Consider the following 24806-nt stretch of genomic DNA (forward strand, 5'->3'; position numbering starts at 1 on the left):
CAGAGTAACAAATGCGAAAGGGTACGGGATAACTGCCGCCGGAGAGCGAGAGGATAAGTACAAGGGGAGTATGCGTGGGCATCGTCTCGGGCCTGCGCCTCGTGCACTATATATATATATATATATATATATATATATATATATATATATATATATATATATAGAGAGAGAGAGAGAGAGAGAGAGAGAGAGAGAGAGGGAGACGGGCTTTGATTGGCGCAGAGAGACATGTCGAGTAGAGCTGCTCTTTTTTTCCCCGGCACAGCGTCGGAGACTCCCGCGGCAGTACGGGACATGCTGTATCTAGATTAGCGTTTGTTTATTGATATGGTTGGAATATCATTGGAAACGTTGGGGTCTATATTGCTCAATTCTTAAATGATTAAAGAGTCATACATGAGGTGATATAACAACATTATACCAATGGAAAAGTTATCGCAAACGTGGATGAGCAGTGAATCTGGTGATTTGACGTTTTGGTGACGTGTGCGTGCTAGCGTGTGTATGTGAAGCCACCTGGTACCGCTTTGCGCAATTGAAAACGATCCTAAATAGCCAGCTACCTGCAATATGTCTCGCGCAACATTGATCTTCCACACCGCGCGTGGGATCCGCATAATTTTCATATGACGTAGCAACATAGTTTTAGTTTCACAACGTCAGTTTCCTAGATTTTACGAAATCAAAGAGGCCTCGCTGTGGGAACTGGAATCTGCGATTAACGGCACGGACCAGAACTCTTGTTTCCTATACAGTCAGTAATTTCCCGATTACGTCACACAGCGAGGGTCTGAGAATGAATGAATTTATTGCGCAGCACAAAATTACCGCACTTTATTATTTTTTTTTTGATGGGATAGCGTGTAAAAAAAAAGAAACAAAGAAATTCTCGGCGGCCGTGCCAAGACGCGCCTGGCGTAGCCGCCGCGGATCGCCGAGACGCGAGAAAAGCCGCCGGGAGCTCCGTTGCGGTGTGCGGGGAATTCCCCGTCCTGGTGGCGTGCACACGGGCGCGGCATGCTGCGTGTTGTAATCGGCCTGCCATGGCTGATTGTACCACGCAACGGAAGCAGTGGTCACGCCTACGCGGATCAATTGTCGTAACGATGCAGCCCCGGCTTATAGGTCTTACGTCAGCGGCGGGATTAGCGTTCTCTGAGCGCGCGCACAACGGAATTAAGATACGTCAGAGCTCGCATTCTTTTTTTTTCTTCCTTTGTTGCTCCTGCATTCCTTGTTGCGTGTCGCCTTTGGGAATTTCCCGATTACGTTAAATAAGCGACAGAGTAACCTACACGGTATACAGGAAGAATAGGTACGCCTGTTTACCGACGGAATAGTAATTAGATGGATATAAATGAAGCGTGCGGGTACGGCGTTGCGCGTGGCTGCAAGGAAAAAACGAAGCTATACGTCAATAATCCGGAAATGTCGAGTCAAGGTAAACACGGCCACCGGTGACGTCAAAGAGCTGTCGGCAACAGACTCGCAATATTACAGCGCGAAAGCGATGACGTTTGCATTTCAAATGTGAGACGTTGACCCGTTGTGACATCGCCGGGTTGGATTATAGAGTTTCGTACTGAGACTACTAGAGGAAAAATTGGCGCTAGCGCCTAGGTGCGTGCTTCCATAGTACGGCGTGTTCAGCGAGCGCGGGAAAAACAAAGGCATCACTTAAGTTTGCATGTACTTCATCCTTTTGGCATTGAACGACCGCGCTTGCTTATTGAAGGATCGCTGAAGAAAAGATTGAGTTGTGTCGCATTAGTGAATTACCGTTTCACAATGCAACAAAAAGCCACTTTTGCCATGAGAAGGCATGAAAAGGGCAGGAAGGACGCAAAAGCGAAAGGATGGGCGACCACACGCATACACACACACGCAAACACATGCGCACGCGCACACACGCTGCAGCCAAACTTACAACGCTGTAATCTCAGGCCCGGTTCATCATTTCGAATCTGTCGGCGTACTGTATTGCCGCTCTCATTTTGTTGCCGCAGGAATTCTAACTCTTGACCTTATTACATGCTGCAGCGAATATGCACCAACGATAACCGTCTTTTTCTTGCAATTGGCCGCGTTCTCTTTTTTTTTTTTCTCCGGCCTTTATTGCTTCGAGGAGCGGTTTTGTTAGGCGATAAAGAACCCCATTCCGCTCGCTGCGCCGCCGCGGAAACAATTAGTTCCGACGAGGCCGCCAAGCGTTCATTGCACCCATACAACAATAAGAAAGTTGTGCACGTGACGTGGTGGGATTGCTTTGTATGCAGCGATGTTGTCATTATACCCGGTCAACTCACTCACGCTTATAGCCGGCCTGTATCGGCTGCCTAGGAAGAGGGACGCACGCCTCTTTAGGTGATGTTTAAAACGTGGCGTCTATGGCGTGTTTTTTGGCTCCGCAATTGCTTCCTGCGCATGCACTTAGCAAGAGCATAGCCTTCAAAACCATAGTCGTTCTTCAAAACTAATTTTGATCTGCGCTTCTTCGACTTCGAAAGAGGCGCAACTCACGTCACGCTGAACTGCCTCATTCGTGGTTTTACTGTGGGCTCTCAAAGCCAACCAGCCTACCGATATTTAACTTCCAACCCCTATAATATATCCGATTTTAGGAACAGAATGGCATTTACGAACGCTAGCGCCTGGCACCATTACTCCTTTCCCAATTCCTCGCACCACCTCATATCTAGTGTAGCCCCAAGTGCTCTATGTTTCACAATTGCTGCTTTCCCCTTCTCCTTCATTCTTAGATTATATTGGTGGATGCTTGAGTATAGGTCTTTCCTTTATGTACACACCCAGGTATTTATGTTGCTTAACTATGGGTATGACTTGCTGTTGAATTGATGCCATGTCATTACTCGTCTCAGAATAGGATCATAATTCCCTATTTCTCTCTGCTAAACTTTGGGCCTACATTTGTCGTTCAATTGACATACATATGTACAAGTCTCTGGGAATCCCCTGCATTGCCCAATAGTAGCACAATGTCGTTCGCGTGCACCAGCCTAGGAACCTTCTGTTGCACCATTCGCCCCATTACGAATGGAAGACAAGCCAGAACGTAATTCACTGTTATCCAGTCGCCCTAGAAGGCGAAACTTGTGTGGCAGATTCGCCCGTCGACACTTTGCTCGATGCAACCAGTTTTCGACCGGCGGGCAAAGTGTGGGCGTCGTATACAAAAGAAGAACACAAAGAAAGAAGAAATAATAGGGCGTGGGTTGGAGGTACGCTATGAGGGTCACCACCACAGCGCCGCGTTGCAGACGCCGGTCACGAAACAGCAGATGACGCGGAGCACGCAGCGGGCGACAATGCGCCCCACAAACAGACGACAACGACTGCGGCGAAATGCTTCGTCCGATAAGAGCACAGCAGTGGCTACGCACAATGGTGCATATACTTGCGCCGTCTGCCGTCGGCGCGACACGCAACAGTGCGGGCCGAGCTCGAAGACCGGTCATTTTTTCTCGGCCGCGAGCCTATTCATAGTAACCGCCTGTTGCGTCATCGACTGACCTTTGCGCGGCTAGCATGCGGCGGTGCGGCGAGTTGTAAACGGAGCACGCGTAATGGGGGCGCGCCGCTACGCACGTTCGCGTCTAACAATTGCGGCGCCCAAGTGACAGCGCAACCAAGGCGTTGGCCACCTTGTCACCGCTCCGTTTTAAATGACGAGGAGGTGGTCGATTGTCATTACTCGTCACCGTATCTTAGTGGCTGTGTCATTTTAGTACCATGGAAGAAATTAGCAGAAGTCTCGGATTCGGTTCCAGGAGGCACCTCGATGAGAGCGAAATATGGAAAGACTCACGTATCCAGATTTTTGGCTCAGTTAAAAAAAATACGCAATGGGTGGTCGTAATCAATCCGGCGCCCTCAACTACGGCGTTCCTCGTGGCCCGAGTTTTGCTTCAGGACCTTTAAGCCATGTAATTTGATTTCGATTCGGTTACCACTGTTACCATTTTTCTTGACCACCCAATAAATAGGCTGTGGCGAAAGCACTTCCTTCCCGTTTTCTGTTTTTCAATTAATCTCGTGTTGAAACACCGACACCCATAACTCACGCTAGATATTTTTCACGAAACTTATGTTGTAGATTTCAAGCACGCCATCGTTCAAGGCGAGTTATATATTATAACGCTGTTCCAGCTCGAACGTGCAACATGTTCATCGCCGACATTACACTCTGCCAGATTCAAATAAGAACAAAAAATTGCGCCTCGGGTGACAAGGGAAAGCAACCCGCACGGGGACGACGTGATTATTCCGGCAGTTGCGCCGGCGCGCCGCACCAAGAAGGTGGGGATCCCCTAAACAACAGAATACCTGAGCGTCTAACGTTGAAGCCATCTATAGAAAAACAGATGTCCTCAATGAAAACTGTGCTTTGTCATAAAGATGGCGATAAGCGCCGCCATTGACCACCATTGAAGTGTGTCCTCCCTCACAGCTTCAATGCTATAATCGCGTTAACGTCGAAAATCACCCTGGTGTGGTTTCTGCCGGCATTCTCCTTTAATATCTGCTCGAATCTTAAAAGAAGAAAGGTGGTGTAGGTGATTTGCACTGACGTGATTGCAGCCGCAATCTTGGGGTACTAGCACGTCGAATAGCCGCGCAGGCAAGAAACGTGACAGCATGACAGACGCATCTTGCGCCGAGCGGCAAATCGATAACAGTAGTAACCTGGTGAAAAACGGTCACCATCAAAAAGCGAAACAATGTACGCGTGATAATATGGTGCACCGATGCCATCGTGGCCGCACACAGTGAGAAGTATGCGTTCGCGGCATCACGTGATAGCTATCTGTGTCGGTGACCATTTAGCTGCAACGCAGCCTTGCGTGGAAATAAGAGCTCTCACTGAAGTCAGTCTCGCTCAAGGTGAGGCCAACGGCGTTGCACAACTCTATCACGCGTCGGAATGACCGTGATGCGGCCGCGGTGATGCGTATGCGTCGAGCTAACGCGACAATCATGCCCTACGCTACGATCAGGTAATTCCATTGTTCTGAGAAGAATAAGCGAAGAAACTGCCGTGCAGAGCATGCCACTTGTCTCTGCACCTTTTTGATGCAGGCAGAGTCACGCGGCTTGTCGCTGATGCAGGGGCGCACCAGGTATATGCACTCCTGGCCGAGACTTCGGCATCGCATTCAATCGGCGTGATCTGGGACTCGTATCACGTTGCGGTGCCTGGCTCAGACGTGCGCGCGGAGGAGCGAAGATTACAGCGGAATGGAAGAAAACTGAGCGCGAAAATATAATGAGATCGCATCCTCATCGTCACCGACGTTAGGCTTCGCGAAATCGGCCTGCCCGACGACGTGCAGCTCAAGTGAAGAAGACGGCTTGCAAGCAGATGACAATGACGCTGAGTAGCACGTCGATCGCTATCTCTGTAACTTGAGAGCCTCGTGACATCGCGTGAATGCGACGACAGAGTACCTCATTTTTTTCCTCGCTTGTTGCCGTCCTTTGTCGTGGTCGTACAAAGCGTACACTTTCATGCTGCAGAATAACTGGAAAGAACGTCCGGTGCTATAGCAACCGTGCCGTGCGACAAAATAGAGGTTTAAGACTATATAGTGAGTGTTGTGGACACTCCTACATGGATTTGTCCAGCGCACTCTTGACTGATAACCGTTCGTGAAGCTGATCAGCGGAAATTCGTTAAGTGGAATTGATTAGCTCATTTTCTTGTTTAGAATTGTTTACTGTATCATTACTAAAGTAATTAAGGTGAATGAAGTCCGCATAATATCTATACGTAGCGACACGCATGTTCTGGAGTCTCTCGATTTATTTGTTGAGAACTGCGTAGTTATCTGAAAGACGTTTTAAAACAAACATTTCTGTAAATGCTGTAATTCTGTAACTTTACTTCTGTAACTCCTGTTTATGCGTACTCCTTGTAATCGTGCGTGAATTAATGCCGGCGTATCTTTTCAGTGGCGTTTGTATGACATTCTTCATTTCTTACTCTGCAGGGTTCGGGTAAACCGGTTCTGAGCACAATAAAAAGGAGGAGGAATAAACTTTATTTGTGCACAGCAGATTTTAGACCTAGGCCTCTCTATGCCTAGATGACGGCCTCGAGCACTTGGGCCCTGGCAGCATCTTCGGCCTGCTGGACTGCCTTAACTTGGTCTTCCAGCGCACAGCTGAGCAACGTGGTCTCCCACTGCTCTCTGATCCTGTTTGTTTTATTCTGTGTGAGTGTCCGAGGGCAAGCCCAAACCATATGTTGTAGGTCCACCCTTTCTTGACAGAATCTACATCTATCCGTGTAAAGGTCCGGGTAGTAGCGGTAGTATATGCCACCGGGTTCGGATATGTACCTGTTTGTAAGAGGCGCCATGCTGTCGCTTGCCGTCTTCTCAGCGAGGAGTGTGCCGGGGGGGAAATGGGCCCTTCCCAATTTATAGACTATTGCCAGTGCTAAGGCAACCTCCTCCGCCACCTCCACCTTCCCTGTTTTTACCGTGCCACTAACTTTGCACTCACCCTCTAGACTCGTACCAACTATCGACATACTCTGTCTATTTGCGTACTCCGCCGCGTCCACATAGACCACGTCCCTGGCACTACGCAATCTTTTGTGGAGAGCTCTAGCTCTTACAATTCTTCGATCTTGGTGAAACTCCGGGTGCATGTTTCTGAGGATTAGGGGTATTGATAGATCTCCCCTTATGTTCCTTGGGATGTCTCTCCGCACTCCGTGCTGTGCTTCGTAGGTTATTCCGATGTCATCTAAGAAGTGTCTCCCCGTGAAACTCGGTGTAAGCCTTTCATACTGCGCTACCCTTTGTGCCTCAATAAGTTCGTCTAGTTTGTTGTGCACGCCGAACGCCAAGAATTTCTCGTTTGACGTATTTGCCGGAAGTCCCAAGGCTTACTTATACGCACTTCTAATAATGCATTCTATCTTGGCTTTCTACGCAGCGTAGAGCTTGAGGTAAAAGACCACATATACAATGCGACTGATTACGAATGTTTCTGTTAATCGGATGAGATTGTGCTCTTTCATGCCATAGTGCCTGTTGGATATCCGCTTTATTAATCTGATTGTTTGTTGAATACTATTGTCAAGTAGTCTAAGGGTTTCACCGTTATGGGGGGCCGTTTTCGGATATGCGGAGTCCCAGTATTCTCAGGCTCTCCACTATCGGTATCGTGGTGCTTTCTACTGTGACCACAATGCCCGGCCTTTCCCTAATGCTTTTTCGACCCTGGCATGTGGGCCTATAGAGCAGAAGTTCTGATTTTTGCGAGGAGCATCTCAGTCCCTTGTCTCTGATGTAGTCTTCAACCGTGCTTTCTCACCTATTGCATCCCCTTTCCCCTTCCCCAGTACAGGGTAGCCAACTGGAAATAATCTCTGGTTAACCTCCCTGTCTTTCCTTTGCCCTTTTCTCTCTCTCTCTTCAACCGTGTCTGCTGCTGTTTGAAGGATCTCTTCCACATGCCCATCGCTTCCACCCGCCACCCGAAGGGTGATGTCGTCCACGTGTAGGCTGTGTCCAAGTCCTTCTATCTTGTCGAGCCTCGCAGGAAGACCGATCATTGCCACGTTGAATAGAAAGGGAGATAGGACGGAACCATGCGGTGTAGTCCTTATTACCTAGTTTGAGCGCCTCCGATTTGGATTCTCCAATTGAAATCTTTGCGGTACGATCCGTCAAGAAGTCTTTGATACACGCGTATGTTTTACGCCCTACATCCAGCTTTTGGAGATTTTGTAGTATTGCCTTGTGCGGGACGGTGTCAAAGGCCTCAGTTAGATCGAGACCTAGCATTGCCTTGGTGTCTAGAGTTTTCTCACCCGCATCTATGATCTGACGTTTTAGTTTGAGCATAATATACTTGGTTCGAAATCCAACCATGGTAAGTGGGTAAAGTCCTCCATCATCCATGTATGTCGTGAGGCGTATGAGAACCACATGTTCCATGAGTTTACCGACAAGGGATGTTAGCGATATGGGCCTTAAGTTCTTCAGTTGTGGTTTCTTTCCAGGCTTCGGCATAAAAATGATTTGGGCTGATTTCCATTGACTTGGAATGCCACCTTGCTGCCAGCAGTTATTCATGTAGCCCGTGAGAACTAGAATGGATACATCGTCGAGGTTCCTCTGTGTTTTGCTGCTGATCCCATAGGGTCCTGATGAAGATTTCGGGTTGAGCCTGGTAAGTTCATATCTGACTTCTGCCTCCGTATTAGGGGTATCTAGATCAGGATTCTCGTTACCTAGGTAATCCGGGAATTGTTCTCTATCCGCATCTCCAAGGTACATTATTTGGAGCTCTCGAAAGAGCTCTTCTTCTGTACCGTCGTAGCTGTGTATAACCTTCTGTAGATTGTGTCTTTGTATGGTTTTTGTACTGTCGGGGTCCAAGAGGCATCGGAGAATGTTCCAGGTCTTGGACATTCATATCTGCCTTTCCATCAAGTCGCACGTGGCTTCCCACAGTTGTTGGGTTAACCTATTTGCATCTATCTCGATTTCCTTGTTTAATTACACAATTCTCTTCCTTAATTTCCTATTATATTTTTGCTTTTTCCAACTTTTCAGCATACTACCTTTCGCTTCCCAAATGTGCAATAATCTGCTATCCATCTCCTCTATCCCTGCCTCCTCTGGAAGAGTTTTGGCAGCTCGTTTGGTGCTTTCTTGTAGGTTCTCTGCCCATTTCTCAATGTCCGTTATAGCGTCTTCCGCATCATCTTGTCGGATTTTGCGGAAAGAGTCCCATTCTACAAATTTCAGTTCTCTACCCCTCTTTTTCCTTGGGCCTGCTTGTTTGCCATTGAGAAACTGCTACATTCTTCGTAAATGTGAGATCTAGTGTCGTGTCGTTGGTTACGCTGTTTCCTATTCTGGTTGGTGCCTGAGGGTCAGTCATGAGCGTTAGTCCCTCGTGCTGAGCGCCTGCCCACAGGCTTCGGCCCTTGATGTTATCTATGCTGTATCCCCAAGCCGCGTGTGGCGCGTTAAAATCGCCGACCACGACTAGCGCCGGCTTGTTCGCTACGCTCAGCACTTTGCGGAAGAGTGGGCCGAATTTGGGCTTGTGTCGAGGTGGACTGTATATGTTAAGAAAAAAATAGACTTCCCTCTTCTTTACGGGAGGGGATTATTTCAATCAGGACGTGGTCTATGCCGCGCATGCCGGTATCGTGCTCGACAGCCGAGAGGTTTCTGTGTATCAGCGTTGTGACGGTTGCCTTCTCGCCGAAAGCGCTATAAGATTTATACCCCGATAATTTTGCCATCCCCCCGGTCTCCTGCAGGGCGATGACATCTGGCGTCTCCTTTTTTTTTTTATTGAGATGAAGTTTTAGGAGAGGTTGGCGCCTTTATGGTGGCACCGGCTACTCCTTGTCACTTGGCAAAGGAAAACAAGTTTGCGTAAAAAGGGAGAATAGCGACACGAAAGATGGCACTCAGTAGAACACTCAGTAGAACACTGGATGAATAAAAAATATACAGTCCAACAGTATATGAGTCGCAAAGTTCTGTGCATAAGTCCAGTCCACGTACGCATATATAAAGTCAGATATTTAGAACAGTCAGAACACTCAACACATGTAATGCACTGCAAGTACAGAACAGAATTATACATATTGCATAAAAGTTGCGATCGCCTCATAAACCAATTATGAATCATGAACAACGTTTATGTTACTCACTTAGCGCATTCGGATCATCTGATGCCTAATATTTTCCCAAAATGTTGGTCTCCTCTAAAAACTTTTTCAGAGCAAGAAGCGCTCTTTTTTGAAGGCCCGCAGTTGGCCATGGGCCAAGTATTTTTTTTAGAGTGAAAGGTCTTCTGTCTAATATCAACAAATTTGCTTGCAGTACCCTTCGTTGTGGATTGTATTTAGTGCACTCGAGGAGAAGATGATGCACATCTTCGTCTGTATGGCCACAAGAACACTGTGGACTAGAGACACGTTTTATCCTGTACAGGAAGTGTTTAGTGAATGCAGTACCAAGACGCAGGCGGTGTACCAATGTTTCAAATTTTCTGTTGTCTCCTAGATTTCCCGGCATTGTTAAGTTTATACATGGGTCTATGAAGTATAGCTCAGAGTTTTTAGTTTGCTGATCAAACCAGGTAGTTTTGCTGAGGCGACAAGAAATCTGTCTCAAGAGCAGACGGACTTCACTACGCAATAGAGGAAGATTGGTTGTCTCCACGTTACTGTGCGCCCGATTCGCAGCTGCGTCCGCTGCAGTATTTCCAGGAATATTGCAGTGGCCAGGTATCCACTGGAATGCAATTACGTGGTTCAGTGCGCTTGCTTTTGTAAGTTCTTTGAGTGTCTCATACAATAGCAAAGTGTTCAAAGAATTTTTCTTATTGCTCTGTAGTAATGTGAGAGCGGCTTGCGAATCGCTAAAGATAACCCATTTTTGCGAATGTTCTTTTGATGCTATGAACCGCAAAGCACACAGGATTGCAAACAGTTCTGCCACGGTGGAAGATGTCTCTCGGGATAATTTAAATGTTTGCTCTAGCGCTAAATGTGGAATGACGAATGCTGAAGTCGAGGAATTTTTATGACACGAACCATCTGTATAAACGTGTATGTACTGGGGATATAAGGAGTAAATTTGGAAGAGTGCCAATTGTTGGGCGGCTACTATGAACATGTCTCTCTTAGATATAATCCCGTCAACCGATAATTCTATTTTAGGACATGTTAAGATCCAGGGAGGGTAACAAACATCCACTTTGCATATTTCAAACCTTGGTAATAATACTTTATGTTCTCGAATAACATCGTGAATTTTGCTTTTGTTTCTTTCGGTAAGCGCGAGGTTTAATGGATGATTCTCGTGTTGGGTTAAGATGCGACAAATATGTCGGCATGTTTCAACCGTTCGTATGACTGGAAATGGTGGGTGACGAGCTTCAGCAATTACTAAAGAACTCGAGGTAGCCTGCGGAACCCCAAGACACACTCGCAGCCCTCTTGCCAGTAAACGTTGAAGGCGTTCCTCAGAAGATTCCTCAGGAGATTCCTCAGCAGGTTTCCTCGCTTGCGACGATACCCGCGGCAGTTCCATTGCCAAAGCGCGTATTGGTTACGCGGCGCCATGTTGATTTATCTGTTCTTCCCCGGTGGCCTTGCTATTTTCTACCGCATTCGGTCTATCGCTTTTAACCGGTCCTGCGCTTGCCGGCCTAATATCCTTTGGTGTGCTTTCTAGTGCCGCTACTCTATTCTCTAATAAATCGAATCGTTGTGTAATCTCTACATGCATGTTTGTGATTTGTTGCTGTAACCCATCGAACATTCCTTTAAACGTTCCCATAGCCTGATTGCGAAGACGCTCTTTTCTTCAACCGTTTCTTGCGCCCTTCTTTTGTGTGGTGGTGCTTCCCCATTCGCTTGTGTGGGAACGGGTGTTGGAGCTCGACTAGGCGTCGACGTCGTACTGGCGGAGGGTGCGTTGCCATTCTTTTTTTATTGCTGAAGCTTCGCGTTTTTTGCCCTAAGCTGCTTGACCTCATCTTTAAGCGTTGCATTCTCTCGGGTAATCTGTTCTAACATGTTTCTAATCTGTGTCATTTCCTGTTCTAGGGCGGACCCCTTAACTTTAAGCGATTGAGTAGGAGTGCTAGAGACCGCGCTTGTCCGGCTCAATAAAGGCTCTCACATTTTATGGACTTTTGTTTCTTCGTGAGTTGTGTGCATCTGTGTACGCAACCATATGCAATGGCGACAGTCGTACGCATCATCTTCGCTATGTGCGTTCGGTACAGTCTAGACCTACACGATACACGCAAAATTAAAGAGCTGTCTCATCGTGAACAGTAAGTTATAACGTCCTGTACTGAGAGAAATTACCAAATGCGTGGCATTCATATATACGCCGTGTCTGTTCATCGCCTGCTAACAGGCAGCAAACTGCAAACGGCAATTGACTGATAGCTAGGAAAATATTACAACAGTGAACACATTTCATGTGAATTCTCGAGTTACTGCAATTCGGTCCACTCTTGCACGAGTTATATATACAACTGTTTCGTTCCTAGCATCGAAAATGGCGAAAAAGCACATCATCGTCGACGTCGTCGTAGTCGTCATAATAATAATAATAATAATAATAATAATAATAATAATAATAATAATAATAATAATAATAATAATAATAATAATAATAATAATAATAATAATAATAATAATCAACAACAACAACAACAAAGGCCAACGTGCCATTTTAATAGTGTGAGGACTTGAAAAAACGCACAGCAAAAAGAATCAAGTGAATGGTGGTGTACATTGGCTGAATTAAGGCAATCATTTTTTTTACATGACCACTTTGTGATGAAGAATTAACTTTGATTCTCGACATAAAAGATGTCAAGAACTTGAAAAGACAGAAGGGTGGAGTGGCTGACGAAAAAAAAAAATGTCGTTGGCCCATTACTGGCCCTTGCGCCACAAAATCCTAAACGTTATCAAGTACGTCGCATTGCAATCCTTTTTTTTTTTTCTGCCGGTAGGAAACCCTTAAATAAGCGATTCTCGCAGGCACCAACTTCGGGCTTCCCTCTGTGGTAATCTGTGTAGAAAATTACATGGCGCGTGAGCAGTGTTGTTCTGTAGGCAGTCTCGCCTGCGTATAGCGGCGCCCAAAAATCTATACCATACACCAGAAGTTGGAGCCGGTCTCATGTAACGCCTTTCCCGCCACGCCGGTGCCGTTAATTAACAGTAGTTCTCACAGGAAACGCTCCGGAGAGCCGCATAACAAGGAACAGCTTTGTTTAGGCCCGTGGTGTAGCACACGTTCCAGACACTTCCAGGACCATTGTAGGGGAAAAGTATCCGTGCCAGCTACTCAGTGCCGGAGAGAGAGAAAAAAATTAAGGAAAGTAAGAGGTGGCCCACAATAACCAACGAATATGGAGCACAGAGCTTACCCGTTTCATGGAGGCTTCCTAACAGACGTCTACAATATGTAAGGCTACAAGAAACCCACCATGGTCGCTTAGTGGCTATGGTGTTGGGACGAGACACAACACCAAGTCGCCGGTTTCTACACCTTCGAATTGCCAGCAATTAGCACACGTAACACACCGGAAGGCCGTTCGGGTCTCACGCGCACGGCGATAAGCCGCCACGGCCGAATTAATCTATCGGCCGGCCGTGATACCACCCTGAACAAGCCGCACGAACTCAGGGGTTCAAGTGGACCGTATAGAGGCGTCGCCAATTGGCCAACATCGACGACGGGGCGAACGCGAACATCTTGCGCCAGCGTCCCAGTGGAGAACGTCGGTAAAGAAAGAACAAGAAATCGAGTGCGTCGAGGTCTTCCGGTTTCACATGTGTGCTTTGTACATGTGTGTGTGTACGTGCGGTATGGCAGAATAACGGACAACCGGAACCGACAGCGTAGTGAGGGAAGGAAAATTTGTACGGACTGTCGGCCATGTACAGCGCAGAAAGAAAATGCTTCGCAACACTTGGTCAGATCGACGAACAGAAAACCGCGAAACAACCGCGAAACGCCGTCCCCTTCACTTATAAACCCATCTCACATATGGCGTGCAGTCCGGTGAAAACTATGGGTCACGTCACCCAACTGGAAAAGTGAACCACACGGAACGGTTTATCCATTGTCCGCCCCTGATAGCCCAACGCCCAACGCCTACTGAAAGTAAGCTTCACGGAACGATTTGTAGCGTGCAACGGGCTAACCCTACATCCTCCTTGAAGCACACAGCCGGCTCGCGTTACTGGTTGGCTGAAACGAGCCCTGCCCTTCTCTGTACTGCACGGAGTTAGTGGGACGGTGTATACATTCTCCTTGAAGCACACAGCCGGCTCGCGTTACTGGTTGGCTGAAACGAGCCCTGCCCTTCTCTGTACTGCACGGAATTAGTGGGACGGTGTATACATTCCTTGTTGCTTGTCGGTACCTTTCGCTCGCGTTCTTTCTTTCTTTGTCTTCTTCTAGTAAAAAGGAACGGTAATATACAATAATGCGAAGAAAATGACCCTGGCGAGAAAGGACACGAGTCCGTCACGCTCTACTTCAGAAAAAATGCTAGTAGCCATTCCTCGGGAGTGATTTGATTCGAGAAAGAACTCCCCTCTGGAGAAAGAGCTGGCTGCTTCTTGCGGATAGAAAGGAAAAGGACAAAATTCTCCCACTCGATTTCTATGAAAAGTATTCCTAAATAACTGCGCACAGGGGAAAATAATAATACATATGGTTCAGTGTGAACTGTCGTGTACCCTAATGTCGTAACCCAGTAATCGTGTAATATCGTAATATAGTAATCGTTGAGGGATAAACTCGCACGCATGTTCTCTGATTGCGAAAATACCGTGTGCCTTAATGAAGACTCTGGGTGACTTTAAAACACAATTAGAAATTAGGTGACTTTGGGGCAATGCATCATTCGCAGTTGCAGACGTTAGCACCTGTGTGACGATCCCTGATTGGCAGAATAATTGACCATAATTGACTGAGTACTCTTAAGTAGGCATTTTAGAGGACACATCCTAAGTGCGAAGTTGAAGCAAGACGGTGCACACTATAATGTGTACTGTCTGACTTCAATTTCGCACTGGCTAAAACTATTGCGCCTGTAGTTCCAGTTTTCGAAAATAGCCACACAAAATGTGCGGCGAAATATGTTTGACTTTCCAGTATACCATCTTTTCGTACTGCGAGAAAATGCAGTGCGGAAAAATGTTAACTGAAATAGCAATACTTTCCGACATATTCAGTCGCGGTGGCGCAGTTTGGCCATGGCGTCCGGCTGCTGAGCACGAGGTCGCGTGTTCGAGTCCCGGTCATGGCGGTCCACTTACAATGTGTTCGGAATGCACGAACGTTCATGTACCGAGATTTTAGAGCGCAGCTCTTAGGCGTCCTTTCCCGCGGCTAGCGCCGGCGTCGTTGTCGTCCCTAGGCGTCCTCGTAACCGAGCGAACGAGTACAGCGAACGCGGGGCGCGGGTGAAAGACTGCTATTGGCCTCGAGCTCCACCACTGGAAAAGCTGGCGCCACCGTCGGCGTGACGTGCTAGGAGGGATCACGTGGACATAGCGGCCGCGTCGGCTGCTTCGGGCGCGCCGAAGCGAGCTGAAAACGAGTTTAAATTCCCTCGTACGCTGCAGTCCTCATTTAGTGGTGAAATTTTCCCGCTTCGAGTGTCTCCTTTACAACGCTTGAAAGCACTACAATAGGTAGTGGCTGCCTTTGAAGGCGCGCAACATGGTAGGCTACTGCTCGGTGCCGCAGGGCCGGATGTACGCAACGGAGCCCGCAGTCAGCCTTATTCACACGTAGCCGCAGGACAAGCTGCGTGAAGTTTGGCTCGCGAAACATAAAACCGGCAAACATCGGCTACAACTCGGGTATGCAGCAAGCACACACGCGAGGAAGATTTCTGCTACGGCGCGCGGTCTGCACTCGCCCGAGTCCGCTGCCCGACTAATGTCATGACGGTTTGGTCTATGAACTTGTCGATGCTATAGATACTGCCAAGTTGAGAGCGGTAAGAAGCACATTTTAACAAAGCATGGCATATGGTCATGTTTGTGTTATGAATTAATGCATGCACTGGATTACAAAAAAGGAGCAGTGGGAAATTGGACGCAGAGAACACCGATAAACATACAGTGCGACGCAACTCGAGAAATAATATTGAAAGGTCAAAGAATTTAGAAGAAAAAAATAAGATTGAATCGTCGCGACGGCACATCACAGTCCCCGTAGGCGTCGAAGTCTCTACAATGAAGTTATTTTTGAACAGCTCTGATAACACCCACGCAACAATGGTTGATTGTATATTGTCAAATGCTCATATTCTGCGGCCTAAAGCTCATGGCACGGTGCGAAATAGCGCGCGGAGAAAGCGAAACAGTGCGCGGACAAGCATCCATGGACGCGCCGCGCCGGGAATCTGCGATCGCTGCATTGAGACTTCATTCTATTACGCTCCATTTAGTTATACAAACACTATAAGAACATATTTCACATAGCTTGCTCTCACCGTTTACCTACCTTTCACGCAAGAAGCCGGTTCGGGATACTCCATCGCGGCGACCGCGCGCAGTGGCGTTCACTGTACGTATTCGGTGAAGAGGTAGCGTCTGTAAACGATTGTGTGCTTTCAGTTTGCCCAAGATTACTATTTTGACAGTAAAAAACTTCTCTCGTTTCGAAAGTACTTACAGAAACGTCCGGGAGGGCTCGCGCGTGGTGTTTTCAGTGAGCGCTGACAGCAAAACCTATGAGGAGCGCGCCGCCTGATCCCTCATACTACGCCAGCGAGGCGCTTCCGCTAGATGGCGACTCCGTAACTCCTCGCCGCCAATAGCGAAGAGAGCGCGAGGAGGAAAGCGGAAGAGGAGGGTATGGTGAAAGCCTGAGAGGAAAAGCCTAGTGCCGCGCAAGACGGGCTTTGCGGCGACGATGGCTGCGAGATGGCGCCAGAGTTGCGTGCGGCGTCTGTTCACCGATGACGCCAACCATGCCATATATGTAGAAGGCGCTGCATGAGCGGAGGTCTTTCTGCAGCGGCTGCTGTGAATCGCGCCCACGCGTTGCTGACGCGTTGCCGACGCGTCACCCACGCGCTGCCTCTCACGAAGTCCCGATTAGCGAGGCCATCGCGTTACACTTCGCGTTGTTTGCAACGTGCTGCACGAGACAGGTTGTCCGCGCCAGCCAATATATTGCGAAATGAAAGTACGTACGCGCATTAAGGAGTATTGTCATCGTCGGTGAATTTTTTAAGCCCGTTAACTGAGATGGTTGAAAAAGGTTTGTGGACGCCTACGCACTTATGCGTTTTGAATGCGAAAGCATTGATATCTATTTTAACGCTGCCGAGCGGTCCTTCGAGTAATGAACTCCTCGCGGGCAAGCGACCGCGTTGAGAGGCTTGGCGCGTTTTGATTTGGCCTTACAGACGCGCAGTTAGACCGTAGGCGAGAGCGTGCATGGATAACACAAGCTTCCGAGAGCGAGAGCGAGTATGACGTGGCGTCGCATCGATGCCCTCTCCCTTCACGCAATACCTGGCGCTCTAGTACTGCAGCAGGGGTTCGCTTTTGCCCGCTCTGCTCCGTCGAGGCGCACTCGTGAGGTGGCATCGCAGCCAATGGGAATTTAGGCTCCGTTTCGCCGCTACAGACGACAGACGCCGGCTTTGCGGTCAATAGGCCATCTGACGCTTACGCATCAAAAATGAAGAATGAGTAGAAAACGTGGGAGGAGGATTGTCAAGGTTGAGTGATAGATATAGCTGTTAGCTCAGCTGAGATGCGCTGCATGAGGACACTTATCGGTTAACTCTATTGGCCAGTGCTGCAAGGCGTGTAAGTGCTGTGACGTACGAACATGGCGGAATGCGCTCCGTGGGTATAGGCTTCAGTCTCAGCAATCGATGACGCGAGAGGCACGCTGACATTACCTGCACCTACGCATGTGGTTATGTCATCATATATGCTGCGGCCTTCATCTCGTGTGCCATTGTCCATGCTTTAAAATAAGTTAATCATACATTTATTTATTGTTACTTTTTATTATTTGGGAGCGGGGGGGGGGGTATCTTGCGTTCACGTCTCAGCAGGGGAACGCACGTGTGCGGTGTACGCAAACCGACAGTTTTCAGATGTCTTTCATCACCCAAAGCGTGCTGCCAGCTGGCCGGAGACCATCTGTGAGCTCCGCACTGCGATGTGCTTCCTAACCTTTGCATTGCTTTGAGTTGTTAAAGGCGTCTTCAATCAGTCAGAGACAGCGCTTGCAACAAGAACACGACGTTCACTCTTCAATCTTCGCTATGCCGGCTCCTGTATCAGCAGAAACAGAGAGACGGTCCATATACTGAAAGCGAAAGGGTTTCTCAGGCTTCCGGGCCTGGTCGTGACGTTAGGCTACAGGCAAGGGCCTCGAAACTGCGGGCGAAGCGGCAGAACCAACCACTCCCGGCAGTTACGCAGTCGAAGCACGTCCGCGTGCGCTTTCGATGTTTGGCCGGGCACTTTTTCTCAGCGTGTGTGTGTGAATGTGTTTGCCTTTGTTAAACACTGGCAAGTGCGAGCGAACGCTGTCTGCCAGTGCGAGAAGCTTCGTTCTTACCCTGGCAACTGCGAGGGACTCCAGCCACGACGTAAAAGCAGCTGACCTGTGACAGATACGCAGTCGGCAGGATACGCGAGACGGCGACAGGAAGCCGTATAGCAAAAGCACAGGGCCGTCCTTGCGCGGGCGCGAAGGAATTCGCAGATGTTCACGTAGAGCCTTACTTTGGAATCGCTCATAACCTTTCTTCTTTGGCATTTCCCAGGAATCGGGTGACCCAAAATAATAAATTAGAATATGTAAAACGGGAGGGTAGTTTACCAATATCGTTGTAACCTACACCTACATATTCTGAATTATAATTCAGAATATGCAGGCATAGTTTAGAATTAAAAAATAGGACTTCGAAAGCATATATAAATGGAAAATTAAGTAATGATTGAGAACCTAATGAATCCGTAGTGAATCATCCGTTTTCGGCGAGGCGTCGGCTTAGGCGATAAAGAGAAAGAAACGTCGAATTTGAGCGAAGGTGGCAATTTGTGAAGCACGACAACGGCAGCTTAATATTTCCTAATTTTAAGTACTCTCTACCATATACATCCACCGATTTATTTCTCTTTCGCAAAACTGTAAACTTGAAATTACAGAAAATAGAATCAATGAACTGGGTTCAAAATCTGTGAGGTCCCCTTTGTGACGTTCCTTTTTGCCTTTTCTTGATTTTATTTATATTTTTACGGCGAAGTTGTATATGGCTAGCTGATTCGTCCGTCCGTCTGTCGTCTGTACGCCGACAACTCCTCCGACGCAACCCCATGCGCATGCACCAAGAAATAAAAGAAAGAGGCGTGCGATTGGCTGCGCCAGCAGTGACGTCATTGCTTTCCGTCGTAGCCGAACGCGTGCGGGGTAGTTTTCCTCCGCCTCTGCAATGGGTAGGCCAGGCGTTGTACGTGCTCCTGAGGAGCAGGCAGCTTTGGATCAGCACCACCGCGAGCAGAACCGGCAAGGAGCTCGTCTACGCCGTGCCGATGCTGCAGCCCGGGCACAAAAACAGGCTCGTGCAGCCGAGCGCAAGCAGCAACTGTGTACCGAGAATCTGACAGCCTACCAAGCCGTCGTTTAATGAACCATCGGGATTAACCCAATGATACACACCGGGTCCGCACGTTTTAGGTTCGCTGGTTAACCATTTGTACGAAGTAATTGGGCGGTGATTTTATTTATTATTTTACTTTTACGAGGCTGATTGCATTGGCAAGCATTCCATTATTCTACTTACCACCATTTTCCACTGTCTGGTAATTTATGTTCTTTCCTATTAGGTCACGAACCTTGGCCTATATCCCTTCCTCCCACTCAGGCCCAACACCTCAAAGTGTGTTTGTGATATTTTAGATAAGATCGTTACATCAACGTCACCATAATCATAATCATCAGTCTGGATGGTGACCTCACCAGGAGTCCCCATGTCTTACACATGAGGAAAAAAATTGGCCGGCGATTACGCTTCTTAGTAATGGGATATTTGAGCGCAGCTGCTGTCTTATTTCAAGAACAGGCAATCGTGTACAGAACACACAGTACCGAATGGAGGTGGTTCTGCGTTTCGGATTGAGCCGCACACACCTCGATCCGCCACTATCGAGCCGGCGCTTCAGCGACGCGCGATCGCGCCACCTTATAATGGGTCATCGCCGTGGAGAGGGGGGGGGGGAGATTAGCAATTATTATTTAATGTTTCTTCTGAGGCGGGATGAGGAAACGGGTGAAGAACAGGGATATTGAGTAGAGGTCACACACTCATTCACTTACAGACAGGCTTTAGTGTGGCCGCACAAGGTTGGGGTAGCAAGAAGTAAGTGGAACGAAACGCTATTAGTGTCTTTCGAGTCACCGGAGCACCGCTACTGCGCCAGGTAAGGGGAGGTATAGGGCAAGAATGGAGGCGGGAGGAAAGCCAGGCGCAAGCACTGCCAAAGGCGACAAAGGCCACTGAGGAACGAGCCCCGCAAACGGGGAAGCGAGGGACACGGCTGAGAGCCGTACAGCCACGCGACGCGGAGACGGAAGAGCGGAGAGCCGGAGATCACGCGCGAGGCGGCAAGGAGCGCCCGCCGCCGGCACCGCGGCAGTGCCGCGACAGCGGGAGAAGGGACGGCGAGGGCAGAGTGGACGGTAGAGGCGATATTCACCACAACGGCGCTGTGCGGAGGAAGGGGGCGAGAGGATAGGCGAGAACACGTGATCCGGCTTTGGAGGACAAGGGCAGAGCAAGACTTGCGCCGCGCGCGAGAGATCGCAGCAGGAGCGCGTGCAGCTAGAGGAGCGCGGATGATGACCTTCGTTTCGACGAGGCCGACGGCGACGCGAAACGTGGGAACGGGCGCCAAATAGCAGCGCTCTAAAACTCATCTATACTTAGAATATCTTTAAATTCGTAGCTAGAAAATCGTGGGCACCACACGTGCGCTCCATGTTACAGCCATATACGGCACTTTTTCTCGGATTTCTTCGATAGTCTTCCAGTATTGTCCCGCACATGCAAGACTAATCCGCTCGCACTACAGAGTGTACAAGCCCAAGGCCACCAACCCTTTGTACAGCACCGCATTACATACGCTAGTTACTGCCCAAACAACTTACAAAAATTATTGCTTCCGAGTTTTCCGAATGTTTGTTCACAATGTCACTCAAGCTGCAACTTCTAGTACCCCAAAATTTTGTTTGGCATTCCCAATAGCGACGTTCAAAAGGCAGATACTGGGCGTTATACTCTTCATTGTCATCTTTTGGCGCTGAGCGCTGAACGCCAGCGGTCCGTGAGTTCCGCGGCTCGGGTTGCGCCGCCTCGAGAGATGGCGCCACGCTACGTGGCGCCTCCTCCAGGCGCTTCTACCCGCCGCGGTGGCTTATTTTATTTTTATTTATTTGTAATACTGCCAGTCTCAGTTGAGACCAAAGCAGGTGGGCACAATTTTACAGAAAGAAACAAACAGGTCATGTTACATGGTACATAAAAGAAAAAAAAGGAAAGACACTTCCTTAACTACTGCAGAAATCACCATTAGTACAATACTTTTGGTTGGTATAACAATATGGCCATAACAATATAACAATGTAGTTAGTATAACAATATAACAATATTGTATTACTAGAATTTATATAAAAAATAGCGAATGAATGACACTTGTAAGATCAGAGAACTTATACAGCCAACAGACAACCGCGCAGAAGCGGCAAGTTTGGGGTTTGAAATGCATAAATTCCACGCACAGAAATAAGTATTACAGATATGTGGGTTAAGATTAAGATATGTGGGTGTGTTAAGTGGCGTCTTCTCTGTTTGATGTCTCCACTAGGTTGATGAAAGATGAAAGCGACGGAGAGGAAACTATGTCTGAGTGGAGGAGATTCCATTCTCTGATCGCACGTGGGAAAAGGGAAAACTTGAACGTGTCATTGCGAATACTGTACTGGTTTAGTGTAAATGGGTGATTTTTTCGTGACAGGCGTGATGTAGACAAAGTAACGTACTTAGTTCGGTCTATCTTATAACTGTCGTGCATTAGTTGGTAGATGAATTTTAAGCGGGCGTGTCTGGCCCTAACAGATAGTGTTTTAAGACCTGCATCAGCTAAGAGGCTTGTAGGGGAGTCATAGGGACTGTATTTGTTAAAAATGAACCTCACAGCTTTTCTTTGCACCTTTTCTAGTTTTGATATGTTAGTTGATGTGTGTGGAAACCAGATGATGTTAGCGTATTCTAAGACGGGGCGAACAAAAGTTGTATAGGCTAGTAGTCTGGTGTGCTTCGGTGCAAGGCGTAAACATCGTCTAAGGAAAAAAAGCTTGCGTAATGCGACTGAGGTAATATTATCAATATGTAAGTTCCAAGAAAGGGTAGAAGAGAGTGTCAAACCTAGGTATTTGTGGTTATTTACTTTATTCAGGCAAGTGCCACCGAGGGCGTAAGAAAATTCTGAAGGCTTCTTTTTTGTTGTAAAGGACATGCATACAGATTTAGTGGGGTTAATTGACATTTGCCACTCTTTACACCAATTGCACACCAAATCGAGTGCTCTGTTTAATAATAAGTGGTCTGCGTAGCTGAGAATTTCTTTATAAATAATACAATCGTCCGCGAAGAGCTTAATGTCACATTCAATGTTAGCAGTAATGTCGTTAATAAAGATCAAAAATAGCAATGGGCCCAGTACTGACCCTTGGGGAACACCGGAGGTGACAGCTACAGACCTGGAAGGGGTGTTATCTATAATAACATATTGTGTTCGATGTGATAAGAAGTTTTTTATCCATGCAGTAATCTGACCACCTCCGATTGCAGCCTCCAGTTTTGCAACTAATTTTACATGGCTTACACAATCAAACGCTTTACTGAAGTCGAGGAGGATCATGTCTGTCTGGCTTCGGTTGTTTAGGCTGAGCGCAAGGTCATGGACCACTTCGGTTAGTTGTGTTACCGTTGAGAGGCCACTTCTAAAGCCGTGTTGTTGAGGTATTAATATATGTTCTTGCTCGAGAAATGTAGTGATGTGTTTGAAGATAATATGTTCCAATATTTTACAAGATGTGCTGATAAGTGAGATTGGCCTGTAGTTGGAAGGTTCATTGCTGTCGCCGGATTTATGTATTGGAATTACCTTCGCTTTTTTCCAGTCATCTGGTAGTTGTGCGGACTCGAGTGATTTGCGGTATATAATGGCAAGGTATTGGCTACACCATTCTGCATACGTTTTTAAAAATTCGTTCGGGATATCATCTGGCCCGTTAGCTTTCTTGATGTCGATATTAAGCAACAGATTAAGAATACCGGCATTCGTAATGCTTAATGAATCGATGGTTTTAGGTGGGCAGGGTAGGGAGGGAAGTAAGCCATTGTCTGAAGTGAAAACCGAGAAGAAAAATTTGTTGAATGTGTTTGCTCGAGCTGTTTTCTCTTCTAGAGACCGTTCGGGTGACACACCTAAACACGGGCGAAAGTATTTCCAAAACCTGTGTGGATTGTTGGTAATGAAGTCGGGGAATGTTGTGCTGAAATAGTGATGTTTTGCATTTTTTTACTTTCCTTTGAAGTCAGCGAGAGCGGAGGTCAGATTGTCTTTCAGAGATTGATTCGGCCCTTTTCTTTTAATAGTATGTCTAAGTCTTTTTACTTTACGCTTCGCTTGAAGGACTTCACGCGATATCCATGGGTTTTTCTTTTGTGGTTTGCAACGCTTCATCGGGATGAAGTTTGTTGTGCAGTGTAGCACGACTGACTTAAACTGATGCCACAAAGTGTTGACGTCACAACACGGTTCTGAAGCTGCTTGGAGAAAAGCATCAAACTCGTGTGCCAGGTGAGTGACGATACAGTCATTTGCTGCTCTGCGAAAATCAAGTACAGCACGCTCCAGGTTTAGCTTCTTTATGTTGCCTTCAAGCGAGAGCTTACATTTAGGTATGTCGTGGTCCGATATACCACCGACTATTGTCATCTCAATTGCGTGAAGTGGGAAATGGTTACTTATGAGTATGAGATCAAGTATGCTATTCGTAGAGCCTTGTGAGCGAGTTGGCTGGTCGACTACCTGGTTGAGGTTGAAGTTTAGCATTAAATCGGTAAGTGCTGCGGATGTGGCTGAAGTGTAGTGCATGGTACTCCAGTTCAGATCAGGTAAATTGAAGTCCCCCATGAGGATCACTCTACTAGTACGAACATGGAATTGCATATACTCCTGTAAAGCAAGCACGCCTTCGGATCCACTAGTAGGGCTTCGCGGTTATGGTGTTGCGCTGATCAGCTTGAGGTTGCGGAATCAAATCCTGGCCGCAGCGGCCGCATTTCAATGGAGGAGAAGTGCAAAAACGCCCGTGTCCCGTGCATTGGGAGCATATTAAAGATCCCCTGGTGGTCAAAAATTAATCCGTAGTTCCCCACTATGACGTGCCTCATAATCACATCGTGGTTTGGCACGTAAAACCCCCAGAATTCAATTCATTTTTCTTCTTGCTGGGCAGTGCGCTCTGGCTCCCTGGCGTCTTTCGCTGCCTGTCGTGCGGCCTTCAGCCGGCTTTCTTCTTCCAGCTGGACAGCGTCCATATGAAACAGTGCGCAGTATGGCGTTGTGCGGTGTGGTGTGCTGGGGTGCGCCGTTGCGAACGTGAACTACACCAATTTTAAGATTGTGGCTAGTACAATCTCCACCCAATCTGCTTTGTCGGTTGCCATTTCATGCTTACATCTACACTCCATTACGGGAAAGCCAGCAACTTTTTTTTTTCAGTGGTTGCCGAGCCACTGCGGAGTTGTCGGCAACGACAGCGCAGATCATCAAAAACATCATCGCCTGCCACCTGGACTCTCCCGTCACGACACAACTTTACTGTGTCGCATGTAGTTGGGCGTCGCCTATTCGTTCCTAATAGGAGTGACCAACAGGGAGGCGTATTATTTGTGCGGGCGCGGTGAGACTCTGTAGCATCTTCTGTGGCATTGCCCATCCTTTGACGCTCAGCGATGTGCTCTACAAGCTAAACTCAGCCCGGTAGATAATAGAGTGCTCTCGGAGGAAAATATCCTGGGACCATGGCCCATGCATGCATTCTTGTATGCGAAAGGCCACACAAGCCCTTCTGCACTTCTTGAAGACTACTGCACTATACGAGTGCGTGTGACAGCGGACATTCTTCTGTGACTGACTCTGACGA

This window comes from Dermacentor albipictus, chromosome 5 (genome assembly GCF_038994185.2).
Source record: "Dermacentor albipictus isolate Rhodes 1998 colony chromosome 5, USDA_Dalb.pri_finalv2, whole genome shotgun sequence".
Classification (NCBI taxonomy): Eukaryota; Metazoa; Arthropoda; class Arachnida; order Ixodida; family Ixodidae; genus Dermacentor; species Dermacentor albipictus.